Below are 16,045 nucleotides of genomic sequence, written 5' to 3'. Positions count from 1 at the left end.
TCTTTGTTTGCTGGAGAGGGGAATGGACACGGAAAAATGTTCGTACTGGCAATTTTCTGGCAAATTCTTTTGTGTATTTATGTTTATTCGAAAATATTATTGAAATATGACAGAAAGGGCAATGATGAAAAAGAAAATTGCTGGGAATAGTTGCCTTCTATAAAGAGAGCGTTACAAGTTTCCGCCAGGAAATTTGCCTAGTATAAATCAAGAGGAAGTTTTCCCTAGGAAGTACCAGCCTTCGGCAATACTAAGGAAGATAAAATAGGTCAAAAATTAGCTATGAAAATATATATTTGTCTTATATGAAATAGGTTCACTTCTTTGTATTCAATTATTTCTAGCTTTCGATAGAAAGTTCGATATTTTTCAATTTGGCTTGAAAAAGGTCCTTGCTTTGGAAGAAAAATAGTTTCGCAATTTGATATTAAACTTGGTCCACATTTTGGAAAAATACACATTAGGACATTAATTAAGAGATAAGCTAGTAGGAGCCCCATTTAATTTAAAGCAATTTTTCGATGGTTTGGTTGAATGGGGTCCTCGTTTGGGAACGATAGTAGGTTGAAATTGTCGAATATCAACAGACCCCCTTTTCGAAGGTAAAAAATGCTAACATTTTGGTAAGAAAATTGGTTTACTGTGGATTTGTCAAGAGAAAAGGATCAAATTTTATTAAGAAAATCGTTCCAGTAGAATCCACATTCTGTTCGGGGAAAGGGTCCATATTTGGAAAAAACATAGGTCAAATTATTCTATGAAAATCATTGTAATAGGATTCACGTTTTAGTAGGAAAAAAGGTTTGCCTTTTTGAATAAACACAGTTCCTCGTTTGGCTTGAGAAAAGGGCCAAATTTTCGTAAAAAAATAGATCCACTGGGATCAACATTTTGTTAGAAAAAAATCCCTTGTTTTCAAGGCATGAAGAAGGTACGTTTTGGAAAAAGAGCAGATTAAAGTTTTATTACGAAAAAAGGGACGTTCATTTGTAAACATAGGCCTATATAATATAGGATCAAAGTTTGCCAATACAGGGTGAGATAAAAAAAACTGCAACAAAGTCAAACGCCATAACTTTTACATTTTTCCAAATTTTATTGAATAAAAGGAAAAAATGACGGAAATAGCTTCAAATTTTAAAATAAGTTTAGATTTGTTCGAATTGGTTACCTTTGGCCAATTAAACAGGCAATTAAAACGGCCAATTAAACAGGCTGCCCGAATGTTGCTCTGCAGTATTTTGCCCATTCCCGGCGAAGCGTTTGCTTGAATTGATCGACACTATGGTATTTTTTAATGCAAACCTCGCGTTCCAAAATACTCCAGACACACTAGTCTAACGGATTGGTATCCGCTGGAAAAGAAGCGAGGAGCCTCATTTTGTAACCATTCTTGGGTGGCTCGTGCTTAGTGCGATGGTGCTGAGCCAAATTCGGCAGTTCACAACTTTCGGCCAAGCGAATCAACTCTTTAGCTCTTTTGAGTCTATTTTCTTTCTGTTGCGGTGCAAGTTCTTTCACTTTTTGGAATTTAAATGGCTTTACCCGAGCTCATTTGTCAATATTTGCCGAATGAAATAAGCCATTTTTCGGCCACTGGGACACGGGTTTCAACCAAGTCGCTTCTTTAATTTGCAATTAAACAAGTGGTGAAATGACTGCTAAAATCATAAAAATACCGAATATAGGGAGGTGCCGTTATATATGTTTTATTCATAGGCCATTACGATATTCAAATACGAAATTTGAAATACTTCCGGTGAATAATGTCGCTAACATCATCAAAATAGGGAATATATGGAGGTAAAGGTCAAGTTGGGACTATACGAAGACCTGGACCTGCATAGGCAATTTTCGGCCATAGATGGTAGTACCAATTATGATCTTCACATACAAATTCACAAATTTGAAACAATTCCGGAAAAAAATGTCGCTAAAATCATCAAAATATTGAATATATGGAGGTACCGCCATGTGGGGACTGTACGAAGACCTGGGCCTGCATAGGCGATTTTGTGTCATAGACCGTAGTACTCATTTGGAACTTCAAATACCAAAAATTACAATAATTCCGGTGAATAATGTCGCTAAAATTATCAAAGTACCGAAAATAGGGAAGTACCTTCATGTGGGGCATATACCAAAACGTGGACCTTTATAGCCCATTTTAAATATCAATAGTCCTGTAGACCTAAGAAAGATTTTGTTAAAATTTTATCAACTTACATTATTTCGGTCGGAAGCTAGAGTGATTTCCACAGACGTACATCGCTAAATCGACATATAATTTTATGCTGATCAAGAATACTTTATGTGGCCTAAGATTTTTATATGGAGGTGTTACAAACGGAATGAAAAATTTAATAAACCCTCCATTCTATGGTGAAGGTATAAAACAGGTACCAAAAAAAAAAAACATTCACATTTTTATTAAAAGAAAAGGGCAATATATTCTCAAAAAATTAAGTCCAGTAGGATCCACATTATTTAAGAGAAATTTTCACATTAAGGAATACAAATGAGATACGAGTTTTGATCAAAGGAAATGATCATGTTTGTCATAAACACGGACCCATATTTGTTGATGAATATTTGTTGTTAGGAAATTTAGCCCAATAGCATCTAAATTTTTTTAGAGGAAAGGGCACGTTGTGTTTCGTAAATAAACCTAATACTTTTTAAAATCGTAATAGGTCATATAGGATCCACGTTCTATAAAAAGTATAATATTAAAAGAATAAGAATCGACAGATCCACTTTTTAATATTTATATGATTCATATAATTTGTAAGAAAAGTCTAAAAATTGGCCACAATTTCAGTATAAAAATAAATGCAGGTTATAACAAATTAGAAATACGAACAAATGTTTCAAGTGAACATAGGTAGACATTCAATTAGAGGGGTATATAAGAAAACTTGTACGGAATATATTTCATGAAAATGAAAAAGTTTTTTTTTTTTGACTGGAAACCGCCATATCTATTTCGTTGGTCATTTTTAATATGTTTTATATATTTATTTAAAAAAAAAGTATCATATATTTTGCCACTTAGATCCAAATATTTCTTTCGTATTACTTTAAGAGCTCTTGCAATGTATTTTGAAAACAAAACTAAATCTCCACTTTTATTTCTTTTCAATTGCAACAAAATCCTCAAATAATCCACTCCAGTGTGTCCAGCAGCAGAGTGTAAAACAAAATTTAAAAATAAATAAAAAAAACAAAAACTTTAAATATCAACATGAGAATTTTTCGTATAATGTCGATGCTTATGTCAATTGATGTTAACAATTCCCTTGACACTATAACAATCGTTGGTCCTCTTCTTTTTCTTCTTGTTCTCCGTTTACTCATTGTTAGCAATGTTTTGGAATGTCGAAATTTTTGTGTGTGTGTGTGTTTCAGTTTTCAACAACAGTAGCAACAATAACTTCTTCCTTCCTTCCTGTTTAGATTTTTTTGCCTTCTTCCTCTGGCATTTCTATTCTCCATCCAGGGAGTGAACTGAAAAAAAAATCGAAAAATTGTCTAAGATAACTTGTAAGACAATTTAATGTTCGAGAAGAGAGAAGAAGAAAAAAAGAATTATTGACACAAATCACAAATGCATAACATAAGCACGTTAAGGAGATTGTTTGCTCTCAATAACGAGTCTAAGGACACAATGTCTTGTGCAAAGAATAACCAATGGTTGCTAAAATAGGGTCATTCTGATTGTTGTTGTTTTTTGTTGTTGCTCTACTGTTTTAAAATATGTTAAATAATGGGGAAGAGTTATTCCCATATGATTAGATTCAGACAGATGATTGTGTTTTTTTTTGATGTTTGGGTACTTTTTATTTGTTGGAAGTGCAGGGGGCTGTTGGAGACCCATATTTATATTACATTAGAAAATTATTAAACTTTGGTCCAACTAAACGGATTCACCCCTTCATTAATTTAATATATGATTCCCCGCCGAAGGTAATACTCTTGTATGACATTTTATACCACCAAAATGTGCCTCTTGGATGAAATCTGTATCAGATCATATTGATACGGTCTAGTCAAATCTGCAGGTCTATCTGGCTGGTGCGTTTTTTAAATCGAACACAATTTTTAACAAAAAATAAAAAATTTCCAAAAAAATGTGTGTTTCATATGAAGCGAATAAAGAACGAAATATGGTCCAGACTTAATACATGATAGGTACGAACGAGCCTTGCCCCCGTCCAAAATCGTCATTTTTCTGTCATGTTGCACTGAAAAGTGAATCTTTGATATTTACTATTTCTGGGTCCTTTGCTGGCACACATTTATCATAGACTTACCCCTGTTGCGCAAATGGACAATATTAGCCCCTACTTCTACTACCAAAGTGTCTTAATTTTGAAAGATATTGGCTCTCATTTAATTGAGAAATAAAGCTAGTCAAGTGTGGAAATGGAATATATCCCTATACCTTTTTTGGCTGCTCCACACAAAAATCTCCTACTTAGAGAAGGGACCTGATAAAGTCCAAATTTGAGACATTATACTATTTAGGTCATACCATCTTTAACACAATTACGTGAAATCACGCCCCAAAAAAAGCTAAGATTCGCAAATCATACCATTCGAAATAGAGGGTGAAATGAAAAAACTGCAACCAACTCCAGACTGCTGTCATTTCTAAGCCACTCGTCCGACAGCTGTAAAAATTATTCCAATGGCAGCTCATTATATTGTTTACAAGCGTACAACAGCATTATGGTGCGAATTTTCTAGAAAAAAAAGTTATTCGTGATGGAATCCAAGCGTGATTGTGTGATTTCTTTATATTTGGCTGGAAAACCACACGGGGCTATCGTTAGAGCACTCCAGCATTTAAATGTGAATAAATCGTTTGTGTATCGTTCCATCGCTCGCTACCGTCAAGGAAGTGGACGGAAGAAAATAGCAACATCAGCAGAAATGCCTCGAAAAGTAAAGAAGCTACTTGATCGAAACCCACGTCGCAGTGGCTGAAAAATGACTCGTGCGCTGAACATATCGCAATATTCCATTCGGCAAATATTGTAAAATTAGCTCGGGGTAAAGTCATTGAAATTCCAAAGAAAGAAAATACACTCAAAAGAGCTATAGGGTTGCTTCGCTTGGCCGAAAGTGGTGAAATGCCGAATTTGGTTTTCTCCGATGAGAAAACTTTAGTTGTCCAGAAGTTTGTAAACCAACAAAATGATAGTGTTTACTTGCCAAAGAGATCAGCTGAAAATGTGCACCTTCGGTTGGCCACCAGAACTTAAGCGCCGGCCATGGAGATGGTGTGGGCCGCCATAACAGCTGATGGTCGCTCTCCGCTCGTATTAATCGAACGTGGCATCAGAATAAATGCCGAATATTATGGCGAAAATATTCTGGGGGGTGTTTTAAAGCCTTGGGCACGCAAACATTTTGGTTGCAGACCAAGGACATTCCAACAGGACTCAGCACCATTGCATTCAGCACGCGCTACCAAAGAATGATTATAAAATGAGGTTCCTCGCATCATTTCCAGCGCACAATGGCCCCCAAAAGCTCCGAATACAATCCGTTGGACTATTGTGTCTGCAGTATTTTGGAAAGCAAGGTTTGCACTAAAAAATATCAAAGTGTCGATCACCTCAAACAAGCCCTTCGCCGGGAATGGGCCAAAATACTGCAGAGCAACATTCGAGCAGCCATCAGTAGGTCATGATATTTATCACCTACTCCTTAAAAATCTAATTTTTAAAAGACAGTCCTTGAAAAACACCATTATTTTTGGCCAGGAAGTCACAGGCATCTTTTTCAAAAAAATTAATATATTTTACTTTATTCTCAGAATTCTTAAACAATTGCAGGAATTTTTTGAAAAAAATTTTATAAGTGCGGTTGTAAGATTTAGAAGGTTTTCCAAAAGAATTTTAGTTTTATTTAATTCTTTGGTTCCTCTTCTATTGAGCTTATGATCTCGTCACTTGGGTAAAAAAGGTTTTTTGTCATAGAAGTTATTTTTATACCCTCCACCTTGGAAAGGAGGGTATATTAACTTTGTCATTCCGTTTGTAACATCCTTAAATATTCGTCGTAGACCCCATAAAGTATATATATTCATAATCAGCATAAAATTTTAAGTCGATTTAACGATGTCCGTCTGTCTGTCTGTCCGTCTGTCTGTCTGTCTGTCTGTCCGTCCGTCTGTCTGTCGGTTGAAATCACGATACAGCCCACATTATTTGACGTAGAGCGCCAAAATTTAGCAGAGCAATTGGTATTGTGTCTTGGATGGTTGGTATTGAAAATGAGATATATCGGTCCACGTTCTGGTATAGTCCCCATATAACGGTACCTCCCAAAATTCGGTATTTTAATGATTTATGCCACATTATTTAACGGATTTGTCTGAAAATTGGTATTTGTAGGTCATAACGGGTCCCTGTATGTGTGGCAACACATAGCATGTATAGGTCCACGTTTTGGTATAGCCTTCATATAATGGTACCTCCCGATATTCGATATTTTGATTATTTTTGCCACAGTTTTTAACGGATTTGTCTAAAAATTGGTATTTGTTGGTCATAATGAGTTCCAGCTCCGGTGGCGAAACATTGCATGTATGGGTCCATGATTTGGTATAGCCCCCATATAACGGTACCTCCCGATATTCGGTATTTTGATGGTTTTTGCAACATTTTTTCTCTGATTTGTGTAAAAATTGGTATTTGTGAGTCATAATGGGTCCTAGTTCGTGTGGCGAAACATTGTATGTATAGGTCCACGTTTTGGTATAGTCCCCATATAACGGTAGCTCCCAATATTCGGTATTTTGATGATCTTTGACTGATTTTTTCACGAATTTCACTGAAAATTTGGTAGTTGTAGATCATAATGGGTCCCAGTTCGTGTGGCGAGTCATTGTAATTATAGGTCCACGTTTTGGTATAGCCCCCATATAACGGTACCTCCCGATATTCGGATATTTTTGCCCCTTTTTTTACGTATTTGTCTGAAAATTGGTATTTGTAGGTCATAATGGGTTCTAGCTCCGTTGGCGGAACCTTGCATGCGTAGGTCCACGATTTGGTAGAGCCCCCATATAACGGTACCTCCCGATATTCGGCATTTTAATGGTTTTGCCACATTTCTTCTAATGTTTCCTTTACCCTAAGGTGGAGGGTATTAAATGTTTGGCCCGGCCGAACTTAATGTTTTTTTACTTGTTAAAATAATATCCCAGACAAAACCTAGGTATTCCCTGTCTTACCCCCTGGTAAACATTACCATCGTTCTCCACTAATAAAAAAAAGTTGTTTTTATAAAAACAACAATAAAGGGATAAAGCCTGGCCATTTTGCAACAACAAAAACATTTTTTAAAATCCACCTCTATTACTTGCCAAATTTGGTTTATTACCTCACCAAAATTTTTAGGGGCGTTTTAATTTTGAGCCATGGATACAAATATTGAATAGTCGATATTTGTTAAAGTGCAAAAAATAAATAAAGAATATAAGAAGATATCGCAAAAAAATAATCATCGATTTTACCGTCATCACTACTTGGTCTGCTTTTTGCACTGTGCAACAGCCAATCTGGAGGTGTGGAAATATTAAGTGGAGGTGTTAGTATTCGTTTAGTTCTGATCGGGTTTCTGGGTTCCCAGGTCAAACTTTTTTAGGGTCCATTATATATAGCCTTTATCACACAAAAAGGGTTTAAAAAATGTTCAATAATTCGCAAATTTTAAGATAGATCTTTTAAATTTGTACAAAATACCAACCATTCTTGCAAAAAATTATTGATAAAGACTCACATTTTGGTATGACCCTCATATGAAGGTATCCACTGATTTCAAATATTTCCGAGGTATTGACCACATTTTTCAATTGATTTGGCACTTATGTGCCATTTTGGTTTCTAAGAGGGTAGAAAACATTTTCGCAGAAAATTGTCAACGTAGACAGATGTTTCGAAAAAACGCCCATATAAAGGCACCTTCTGATTTTACTTATTTCCAGGATCTTGAATGTGGTCCAGATCAATCTAGGCTACTTAAGGGGTAGATATTTTGATATTGTCTCAAGTCCACGTTCCCAACCAATGTTGTATGAGGCATTCTAGGTGGAGGTTATATTATTGTGCAATTGCAGCAAATGCTTCAAATCCACTTTGAATTGTTAGGCCAATTGTTAATTTAATATAGTCTCCATATAGACGTATCTCCCAATTATATGATTCCAACCAATATTCTCTTGGGGCTTACAAATTCATTACAACACAAGATGGTTCTCTACTTCCAAAGTAGCCTAAATACAATTTTTTAGCTGACTGGATCAAATTACTGTTGAAAATCGTAAGGTCGATCTTACGTTCATGATAGATTTTGGTTCAATTTTTTGATTTTTATGCGAGCCAACAAATATGAAACGGTTAACGTATTTTTAATCTTTTGTTTAATTTTATTAATAATGTCCACCGTGTGTCAAACAATCGAGAATTTATCCCCACGGAAATTGATTTTTAGCAAATTCGACCAATATCATAACCAAAAAGTCGACTTTTTGTTGAAGGTAAAATTTTACAAAGTCTAAACGTCGATTTTTGCATTCGTCTTTATATCCAAAAATTGGCATTGTTTTCCAATAACCTGACCAGGTGTTACCAAATTTTTAAATATTATTAAATTTTCAGAATTTTGTTTGAAGCTACGAAATTTTACACTGAAAGTAGTGGATCAAAGAGAGAGGTTGGTTTTCACAAATAAAAAATGTTCACCTTGTGACCCTCAGAGTCATAGCTGCAAATCTAATTATAAGATCCTTTCATTTTCAAAAATTACCACTCACCACAAGAAAATAAGTCTACCTTTACCCCATCTTCAGACTACAATGTTTATGATTCACATTTCTTGGGTTGTGAACTTTTTTGTTTTGTGTGGAAATTTCAAAACTTATTTTTCCATTAATTCATTAAAAAGTTTTATGTTGGTGTCTTGGAAAATACCAACTACCGTATGCTGCAGACAAACGACCCACATATTCAAGCTAATACAACGGCACACACACTCACTCATGCATTCCCCTCTGCAAAGGCTCAAACGAGCAAAGAAATATGTGTCATGCCCAGTAGCATTCAAAATTGCATAGCTAAGAAATGTTGAGGGGTGAGGCTGGAGAAAAAGTTTCATGCTGCCACTGCAATGGCAATGGCTGGCTTCCTTTGTCATTTTCCCCATGAGTTTTTCCATCTCTTTTTGCTGTTGAATTTTTGAGACATGTGAATATGAAAATTAGTTTATAAAACTTTGACATCAAATGAAATTATTAAACATTCAGGCAGTCAGTCAGCATTATTATGACATTGTTGTCATTATATTTGTGATTATTGTGCCACCACCAACGTTGTAATCATTATAATGGTGATGATGATGGAAATTTTTCGGATGGTGATAATGATGATGATGACTTAGATATAAAATGAGGTTCTTCATATTCTTTCACATGCAAATGTTAGGAAACTCATAGATACAATCATACTCCTAACCTTTCACTCTTCTTTCATATGTGATAGAATTCCAGCACACATGTGTGCAAAATTGCCAGGATAAAAATATTTATAATTTCCATAAATTTATTGGATTTTTGTTTTTCATTTTCTATTTTCTATTTTTTTATTTTTAAACTTCGAATTCCCATAAAATATGGTACAGTTCTGTCTTTTTATTCTACTTCCATGTTATTTCGATTATTTATTATAAAAATATGAAATAAATTTTTTTCTGTGTGTGTCGGTATCATTTCAATTCAATTCTGGCAAAAACGAAGAAGGAAAAACTCAATTAGAAAAATACAAAAAAAAAAAAAAAACGAAACAAAGACTCAACAACAAAGACCGACCTCACTTTATTTACGGCCATAAACTGTTAAAGCTTTGGGAAATAACATAACAATTTGATATATTTTTTCGTTTTTGTTTTCCTTTTGCTCTTTTTTGCTGGCAAAAGTCATATGAGAAATCGATTTGTGGTCATTTGAGGAGGGGTATTGAAAATCAAAAAGAAAACGATAACTGTATGTTAAATGGAGGCATCCAAAAGAGGACTATTTGCAGATTCTTTGAGGAGACCTGCAAGAATACTAGTCTCTCCATAGAATTTCTTCAAGTGGTAATGTGTCTACAGAATGCCTTCAAAATACCTCAATATAGATATTATTTAAAATGAATACATTCAAAAAGACTTATCTTCAAAGAAGACCCTCAGAAGGTCTTCTCTTCATAGAAGCCTGTCAAAAAAAAGAACGTCCCTTCTAAAAGGACATTCAGAGGCGTTTCCCTACTCAAAGTGGCATTTTTTCTCTAAAAACTAGTTTTTGATGTTCTATCTCTTTAGAAGATCTTTAAGGATTTCTCAATAAAAAAAACTTAGAATAATTTTAATATAACAACCTATAATTTAGTCTCTCAAGAGAGTTTTGAGAAAATATTCTCCTTACAGTTGACTCTTTTCTCTCAAACACATTCCTTAAATGGTAATGTGTCTACAGAAAACCTTCAACTTTTCTCCATTATACATTAAAAAAGACTTATCTCTAAAGAAGACCTTTAAAAGTTCTTCTCTCCATAGAAGACCCTCAAAAAAATAAAAAGTCTTCTCATCAAAGAACAACAACTCTGTAGGAAGACATTTAAAAATGTTACTCTAAAAATACTTTTTAAGGGGTTTCCTTCAACAAAAGACCCCTCAGAAGGGACTCAAAAACGTCTCTCAATATAAGACCTTCATAGGTCTTCTGTATTTAGAAGATCTTTGAAAAATAGACTTCTGAAATTAGTTCATAAGTTCTACCTTCCATAGGAGACCTTAAGTGGTCTTTTTGTATTCAGAAAAACTTTTCAAAATTTCCTCCCTTTAAAAATCTCCTCTAAGAGAACTTCTCTCAATAGTTGTGCCTCCGAAGGGACTAAAAAACGTCTCTCAATATAAGACCTTCAAGGGTCTTCTGTATTTAGAAGATCTTTGAAAAATATCTCAATATAAGTCTCGGTATTTAGAAAACATTTGAAAATTCGATCAATATAAGTCCTCCGAAAGTTCTTCTTTTAATGGAATAACTTCAAAAGATCTTTCTCAATAGAAAACGATTAGAAGACCTCTAAAGAAAGCGTACAAAGGATCTTCTGTATTTTGAAAACCTTAAAAAGTGCTTCTGTATTTAAAACGCTTTAAAAGTTCCTCTCTCCTCTCATATGAAGACCTTTAACAGATCTTCTTAAAAAAATTAAAATTTGATCAATAGAAGTCCTCTTTAAAGTTCTTCTGTTAATGGATGAACTTCAAAATATATTTCTCAATAGGAAACTTTAAAAAGTCCTCTAGAGATCTTCTCTCATTCGGATACCTAAAAATGGTCTTCCATATTTCAAAAACCTTAAAATTAGTATACAACAGGTCAACAATAACAAACAACAAAAACCTTAAAAAGTGTTTCTGTATTCAAAAAATTCTTAAAATTTCTCTATTCTCTCAATTGATGTCCTCTAACAGATCTCCTCAAAATTGAAAAGCTTTAACAGATTTTTCGTCTATAGATGGTTGTTTTTTTTTTTTTTTTTTTTTTTTTTTTAAAGACCTTCTCGCCGATTTTTTACAACGCCTTTACTTGTAATACCTGTAAACTAGTCTCGAAAATTGTTCTTTCTGTTGGTAGACCTCCGAAGTGTATTTTATTTGTCAAAAACCTTTAAAAGGTATTTTATTCATGGAAGACTCCCAGATACTCATAGTTTGAGAAGACCTCTTAAACATTTAATATTTATTGAAGTCTTGTAAAAGGTTTTCAATTCCCATAATCCAAAAATATATTCTATTTTTTAACATCTCCAAAATACTATCTACCTATAAAAGGCCTCCTGAACATCTCCTGCCGAAGATAGGACCTCTAATTTTTTTCTTTTTATAGAAGTCCTCCTAAATGTTTTCAATTTATATAATTTTAAAATATCTTATATTTTTAACATCCTTAAATGCTGTCTACACACAAAAGGCCTTTTAAAAATCACCTGCTGAAAATAAGACCTCCGAAACATCTATTTATGGAAGTCCTCCAAGAGGTGTCCAATTTCTATAATCCTACAACATATTCTCTTTTTTAACATCTTCACAATACTGCCTACTTATAAAAGTCATCTTAAACAGCTCCTGCCGAAAAAAGGACCTCTAAAACATCCATTTATGGAAGACCTCCAAAGGTCTTCAATTTTTATAATCCTAAAAAATATAAATTCTGTCTTTAAAATACTTTTCAAATGGGCTTCCATAAATATACCTTTTTTAACTTCCTCTATATTTATATTAATCTTACAATTCCTTTCGATTTTCTATTTGGTTCCTTTCAAATAACCCTATACAATACAATGGAATTTCCTCTGCTTTGTGTTTGGCCCCAAAAATATTGGAAACAAATGCTCTTTGGCTACACATTTAGCAGACAAATAACAATTTTTATAACTACATTACTTTGGGCGTTATCCTTCACAATTGTTTGGAATGGAGTGGTGATCTCCTCAGCCCCTTCCCACATCGCATTTGGTATTGTTTAACCTTTTTGCCGATTGGACGATTGTTTGAAGTTCTCTGGCTAAATTGGGCCACAAACAAACAAGTCATACAGCCAGCTAGCCAGCCATGCATCAGCTATACATTTAGTAATATGGCGGCGGCGTTTTGGGATTGTTGTTGCTTTGCTGTACTCAATGCATGATGATAAATTGAAAACAATTGAAAATTCAATTTCGATTATTGAACATTTTTGTAATGGGAGTTTAACGGAACAAAAAAAAAATACAAAAACAAACAAATAATATTTGAGTTATATCATAAAAGTTGTTAGAGTTTCCAGTCTGGTTATGAGGTATGGCATTTTTCTTTTGGCAAAAGCCAAAAAAAAAATAAATAAATTATGTTCTGAAAAATGTTATGGGGTGCCACCAAGTGGTAGAATTCTTGTGTGGACTACTTGCTGGACATTATTTATTAAACGGACAAACGAAAACAAAAATAGTAAACTTTTTTTATAGAATTTGGGAAGATATGGCTTCATGATAACAAAATATTCCTTTCCAGTAACAAAAACTTCAATACCTTATCCTTTAATTTCCATAACATTTTATCGAACTTTATTCGAAATATATTTTGCAATAATGTCAATTCCCATTGGACATCTGTCCCCATTTCATTTATTAAATTCCTATAAAAGATTAATAATTTAATGTGTTATTAAACACTCTTTTGTATTAAGATGCGGGGCTTTGCTGCATCTGTATATGTATTGGTGAGTGTGTGTAAGGCTTTGTGTGCAAAAGTTTAATTTTTATTAATTATATGTCATTTTATAGCATATCCATTAACATATGTAAACAAAAAGTCCATATGTGTACATACGCTTGCTCTCGGTCTCTTTAAATGAGGACAAGTTCGCCAACAACTGCAAAACTATCCATCCTTTAAATATGCAGCAGAAAATTGAGTAATGATATGAGGGTGGATATATTGGAAAATCAATGTCCTAACCAGTTGGAAAGTATTTGAGGGTTTGACCACATATGTATAGAATCAGCCTACGGCTTACATTGGTTTGTTTAAGAGCTATTTACACAATATATTAGAGTCATATGTATAGTGATTTTTTTACATTTTATGTGCTACATAGCATACTTTTCGTAGCTCACAGCAATTTTTAAAAATTAAGGAAATATAATTCTTTTTACTGCACAATTCCATATGGCGTCCATCTCCAATATTTATACAATAAATGTATTTATTTATTTAGAGTTTCGTATTCGTTTAAAAATTCTGGGCAGCTTTTAAAACTAAGATCTAAAAATGCTTAAAAATGTGGGAAAAGTCATTTACACATGACTGCATCATGATCCACATGATTTAAAGCACTGTGATACACAAAAAAAAAAAAAAAAAAATAGTCACAGAAGAACCCCAGTAGATTCGACGATTTAAAGTATTTATGATCTAGCAAAATGTAAGCCCTTGGAGTGGGTATATGCTACCTTACATAATTCTGAAATAAGTATTGTCATGTTTTCAATCAAATATTTTATAATTTTTTTTTTAAATGTTGTCCGTTTTTGAGGCTTATCCTAACGTCGCTCTAGGTCTAATATTGCTAAAATGGAGGCAAAGGTTGATGAAAATAAGAAACTACTTCATTTTCTTTGCGAATTAGGCCTGCATGATATTCGGTATTTTGATAATTTTAGCGACATTTTTAAACTCTAGAAACCAACAGAGACCTCAAAATCAAAAATCAGAATTTTGGATCTATACCTTCATCCACTACCAAATTTAGTAACATTTATTATGCATATCCAAATAAAGTACATCTATCCATTCTAGATACCAACGGTAATAAAAAATTAGTACCATTTACTTTTTTTCGTACTAATATAGAACGCATTCCCAAATCCATCGCGATATCTCAATTCCAGATACAAAAGATACTTCAATATCAAATTTTAAAATTTCAGCCCTATCCATCCTTTTCGAACAATTATAGTACAAACCACCTCCATATTTTAACCATAGACACAAACTGTGACATTTACTAAAATTTAGGATTCCATTACCGAATTTAGTGCATGTTAGTACTTTTGGTATAAGTATAGGAAATAAAGTACCATTCGGTACTTTTCGTACAACTGTAGTTAACATTTCCGAAAGCTCCTCCATATGTTCAGGCTACACATGAACAGCGAAAAAATAGCAAAATTTATATTTGAAGCACTATTTCTTCACCCAACACAAATATTGTGCCAAATGTATTACTATATAGTACTTTTCGCGGAATTGTAGTGCATATTTCCAAAACCACATCTTTATTACAAACCTACCCCCAACAGGGATCCCAATAACAATTTTCAAAATTCCAGTTTCATACGCTCATCGTACTCCAAACTTTTCCAAATTTAGTACACTTTAGTACAGTTAGCACACTTTCCCAAACCAACTTCATATATAAAACTTACTTTCCGACCTTAATTCTCATACCAAATTTTTCTATCCGTTCACATAGTACCAAATGGTACCATTTTAGAAATTTAGAACCTTTTTAAAAATTTTCGTAAGCTTTCGAATTTTTAAAAACCCTATGGTACATCTATCCAGCACTCCATCAGTGACTCTCATGCCAGCTTTTTCCATTTGTCCAATCGAAAGTATTAAATTTTTTATATACTTAAGTATTTTCGTACCCTTTTAGAACGAATTCCAAGACACTAATTCCAGAACGCCTACTCACCAAAACTGACTCTCGTGGAAAATTTCAGGCCTTCAGCTTCACCCGTTTCTTAGGGGCCTAAATTTGAGTTCTTGTTACGATCATTAATTGCTGTCTAACTTTACGGTCCGTACTTTTGTAAACTTTTAGCAACAGCGACTATGATTCGTATAGACCTGTACAAAACTAGTTCAATCAAAGGAACTAGTTTCTTATCTCGTATAAGTAATATGAAATGTATGAAATCACTCATACGTTTAAGAACTGGTATACTGAACTATAATAGAGATTGGCACAACTTTACTTTTGTAGGCGGACATATCCTCTCTGTGCCGTTCGGTACTAATTACTTGGTATGATTAACCTCTAATATAGGAACGACTTATTATTTTTAGTTTCATTGTAATACAAAGGGTATGAAGTTGTCATTACTAGTGATGCTGAAAACGGAACATATTTTTTTCTGGATAAAATAACTAAAATTTACCCTTAAATCCTACAAAAGAAGAAAACCCTTTGGATGGTTTTCTTCTTTTGTATCTTGTAATCTTTATTTTGTTATTCTATAAAAATCTAATTAAAGGGAATTTAACTGTAAAAAAAACCTGGGGACATCTCATTTTTATAGGAGCCCCTTAAAGAATTTCTCTTCATAGAACTCCTATTACGATTTTTTTGATTTTTCTTGTTTTTCTTCTTCTCGCCCCAATATACCCTGCAATTACTCTACATACATACATTTATCGACATATATATTTATATATTCATACACAT

The 16,045-nt window shown here is 33.6% G+C and overlaps 1 protein-coding gene across 1 annotated transcript in view; it reads left to right on the top strand.

Annotated features, from left to right (window-relative positions):
• The window catches only part of LOC101890230 (furin-like protease 2), a 487,563-nt gene that overhangs the window by 403,210 nt on the left and 68,308 nt on the right, over positions 1–16,045 (top strand). The window lies entirely within an intron of this gene.

The sequence above is a fragment of the Musca domestica genome, unplaced genomic scaffold (genome assembly GCF_030504385.1).
Source record: "Musca domestica strain aabys unplaced genomic scaffold, Musca_domestica.polishedcontigs.V.1.1 178, whole genome shotgun sequence".
Lineage (NCBI taxonomy): Eukaryota > Metazoa > Arthropoda > Insecta > Diptera > Muscidae > Musca > Musca domestica.
This window is presented reverse-complemented; position numbering and strand designations above follow the sequence as displayed.